The following is a 4,528-nucleotide window of genomic DNA, read 5'->3' as shown; positions in this document are numbered from 1 at the left end:
GGTTTGAAACAATTTAATCACATAAACCTAAAACCTATGCAAGCTAATAGAGCTCTTTCGAGTTATTATGAACCGTCAATTTAGTCGGGTTACGATCTAATTTAAGCATGCACTTTTCAATTATTGTGTCCATTAGCTGTCGTCTGGTTAAGATCGCTCAACTAATTCTAATGCATTCAATCACGTATGAATGAAATAATACTTGAGTTTAATTTAGAACATGAATGATTGAGGCACAAAACATCATAAACACAACTCAATGAACTTTACTAAATAAATGTAATCATTCTAGCTAAACAAAATTAAGCCATCATCATTAATGAAAAAACAACAAAGCAATTTGCAAACATAATGACTAATTAAGGAAAGCCAAAAGGAAGAAATAACTCTTTGATAGTGTGATCACTAATCGTGGAGGTTTCCTCCAATTCTCAAGGTTGTTCCTCTACAAACTGCGCCTTAAGGTTGTCGGCCAATAGAGTGTTTTTTTTTCTCAAGGAATTGCTAGCTAAAGGAAAGGGTAAATGGTGATGGCTATGTGTGAAAGGAAGGAAATGTGATGAAAATGAGAAATGAAGAATGAATATTAACTGAAGGATGATTGAGTAGTGGAATGAGAGGGTCTATTTATACTAGAGGGATGGCTAGTAGGTTTGGTAAAAATAGCATTTTGAATCCTATGATATGCTCTCATGCTTGGTGAGCCATATATTGTGGAAGGGAGTGGTTGTTGGCTGCTTGATTCATGCATAAAATCATGCTTGAATCAAGTAAAGGGTGGACGGTTTCTTGGGCAAACTTGGTGTGTTGATTTTCAATTGCTTTCTAAATATAGAGACCTTTAAATAATTATCCAAAAACTAATTTTTGGTTGCTCAAAACACCATTTTCGAATTGGGCTTCTCTTCCCTTGTTTGGATGGTTTTTTGACCCATTAAGCTGTCAAACTTGTCCATCATGTGATATTATTTTTAACTAGATCAATGCAACATTGTCATGACCCAAATTACACACTTTTGCGGTCCACTAGGGTAGAAATAATCTCATGCCCATGCAACAATTAAAATCATATCAACTTCATGGTCCCACTGCATAATTAAATTATGTACAAAATTAATATGTAAAAGCATAAAAGTGCACACATTATTAAATCATGCCCATTATCGTAATATGAACAAAATTCACCCAATTAACTATCATATTCTTGGGATTTCATAAATTTTCAAGTCAAAAGGTGCCAAAAACAACTATAAAAACTCTATATAAATTAGAGTTTACAATTATAAGATTCAGTCATAGAGGAAAATTAAGCCCACGATTTCTAGGACCATAAGAAATTTTAGAGCAAGTTGGACCAATGATATATACATTTGCTTTACCTTCAGAGTTATCAAAGATTCTCAATGTGTTTCATGTATCTATGCTGAGAAGATATCGATCAAATCTAGATCATGTTGTGAAGATTGAAGAGCTAGAGATAGAACCAAATATGTCATATGAAGAAGAACCTATTTGTATCTTAGTAAGAGAAATGAAAGAGTTAAGAAATAAGAGGATTCCATTGGTGAAAGTATTATGGAGAAATCATAATACTGAAAAAGCTATTTGGGAAAGAGAAAGTTAAATGAAAGAGTAGTATCCTCAGTTTTTCATTGGTATGAATTTCGAGGATAAAATTTTCTAAGTGGGGGAGCATTGTAGCAGCCTGCTCGACGGAGACTTTGTAATTGGTTACTGTTTGGCATATAGATGGTAAATTAATGATATATTTGAGCAAGTAAAGTATTTGTATTGACTAAGTATAGAATTCTGTGTAATTTACCATTCGGTGAACTCTTAGTTTTAGCGAGCTCAAGGGTTTGGTGGACTCCTCTATTAAGTATCTACCCACTTCATATGCTTTAGGTGAACTTATTAAGTTCGTAATTTTTTAGATTTTATTATTTTAGTGTGTGATGATTCGGTTAGTCAAGTTGAGATATAGTTAGAACAGAACTAGACTATTTTAAATGAAAAGACTTAAATTTTGTTAAGTGCACTTAATCACGGGAATCAAAAGTGTTAGTGAAATTATCTAATATTTCCACTAATCCTTGTCTCTGTTGCTTAAGTATATAAGGATAGTGGTGGTCTTTCTAAAAACCTTTACATCTTATTCTTCTTTCTTGATTTTCTCTAAAAGCTTCTAAAAACCTAAGTTTAGAAAACTTCATTAGAAAGAAGGTTCGCAGTATCTAGCTAACTTCTATGTTAGTACCAGCTCACTGGTAATTACTAATGAACCTTTAGGTTATTATTGAAGTCATTAATATGTTTTTAGTATTGCATGCATAGATAACAGAACGGTGTAAGAGGAAGGAAAGTTCCTGTTTCTGGATTTTATGCTATCGATTCTTGGATGCATGTTAAGATTTGATAGATTGATGATATGATATGTACAATTATCTTTCTTTTAGTTCAAGAAGCTAACGAGGGTCCAAGAGATAAAGACAAAGGACCTACTTTGTAGACTTGTGCTAGAATTTCTGGTAAGTTCCTTCATACTTCCATACGTTGTAAAATTTTTTTTATATAATTCGTGTAAGATAAGTAACCCACCCCTATAATGTATGAATGGTGTATATGTGGTTAATGGTAATTAAGTGTCATCAGTCTGAGTTCAGTCAGTCTGTGATATGAAGTGGTCAACATCCTTCATACATAAGCTACAATCTTCTACTTCTGATATAAGAAATATGATCTAAACTGTGGTGATGGAGAAGAGGAGATATGTTTGTGTAGCCTCCGGTAGGACAACAATTTTGCGAACCAGATTGGCAGATCACGATAAAATATGCTAATCTGAATGAAAATGATAAGAGGAGTTAAGGAGGACTATGTATGTGAATGAGACTGTATGATATGCTTCTGATTCTGAGTTATGGTACGTTGTTGGCATGAAGATGGGTTGCCTGAGTTATGTTAAGTTAGCGTACAATATACACCCATGTGTTAACTAAGTTGGCGTACTAAATCTATCTGTGTTCTGTATACGCCATTGGGCATACCATGACTATCATGTGTAAGTCCCTCTAAAAGGTTCAGTTGTATTGTAAGTAATGATATGTATAATGTCTTTTTGGAACTCACTAAGTTTGCATGAACTTACTCTGTATCTTTTCCTGCTCAGGTTTGTTGACTAAAGGAAGACTGTTTGTTCGAAGGACTACGTCAGAGTGTTGCTGCTATTGTGAGCTGGTTGTTTTGTTCTGTATCATGCATGACTCTTAGGGGTGGCATATAATTCTATTTTGGAAATGAGATGTATAACGAACTATCATTTTGATAAGACACTATTTTTATAATAACCTCATCAAATTTTAATATATGGATTTGAGTTATCGTATTTTGTTTAATGAAGTTTACTTATTCAAAGCTTATAAGCCAAATGATTTGAACATTATTTTGAACTGCCAATAATGCCATGTAAATCTTTGTAATGTATTAACCTTGACATGTTTTATATTTAAAACTTTGTAAAATATTATAAGCTTCTGCCAAATGTTTAAAGTTAGTCTGATTTTTAAGTGTGACACATCATACTCAGATTCAATTATCGAACCGAGTTTGGCATGTTATAGTTACTCTCATTAGCATTTCTCCATATAGCACATTCACCATCATGTCTTGCATTATAGAAGTTTAGAATTGGTTAATTTTGGACTTGTGCCTTGCCTGAACACATCTTCAATTCATTGAGCCTTTCGAGAACTTGTTACGTTAATGGTCGATTGTTTGGCTATATATGTGAACCGCTCAGCTGACCACATGTAAGAATTTATTGCCATGTCCTCGATGAGTTGGCAAGCTTCAGCATATGTCTTTAATATGAACACCCTCGCGGACGCTTTGCCAAGACTAGAGCGCAAATTTCCATCAAGCCCATTATAAAACCTTAAAATCCCAGCCAATCTTGCAAGCCATATGATAACTCGTCACCCAAGTGCCAAAAATTTGTAATATCCATACAAAGCTTCATTGCCTTGCTCAGGGGAAAGTATTTGCCAAGAATTTTCTCCCTAGCTCGTCTCAAGTGTTGATCGAATCTACTGGATGTGAATCTAACCACATAAATGAATCATTAGTAAGAGAGAAAGGGAATAACTAAAGATGGATAGCATCATCAGATACCCCATTATATTTAAAGGTATCACAAATAGCTAGAAATCTCTTAAGATGTTGGTTCCGATCCTCATTCATTAACCCTCGAAATTGAAGATTCGCTTGTACCATTAGGATCATTTCCAATTTTATTTCGAAGTTATTAGCATTAATCACTAGGCGATTAATGCTACCTTGAAGAGCATCAAGATTAGGCATTCGTAGTTGTGCAAAGTACGTTGCTCCATGGGCGGGTGTGGTGGTGGTTGAACCTCTACTCGTGAATCTTCGATGGGCTAATCTCTTTGCAGGGGTTGGGTGTTTCTCAGATGTGGTGCCCTCCTCACATGTGTTATGATACGTTTTAGTTCCGGTTAAAATGGTAAGA

This window comes from Gossypium hirsutum, chromosome A02 (assembly GCF_007990345.1).
Source record: "Gossypium hirsutum isolate 1008001.06 chromosome A02, Gossypium_hirsutum_v2.1, whole genome shotgun sequence".
Classification (NCBI taxonomy): domain Eukaryota; kingdom Viridiplantae; phylum Streptophyta; class Magnoliopsida; order Malvales; family Malvaceae; genus Gossypium; species Gossypium hirsutum.
The sequence above is the reverse complement of the archived record's forward strand: the minus strand, read 5'-3'. Positions refer to the sequence as shown.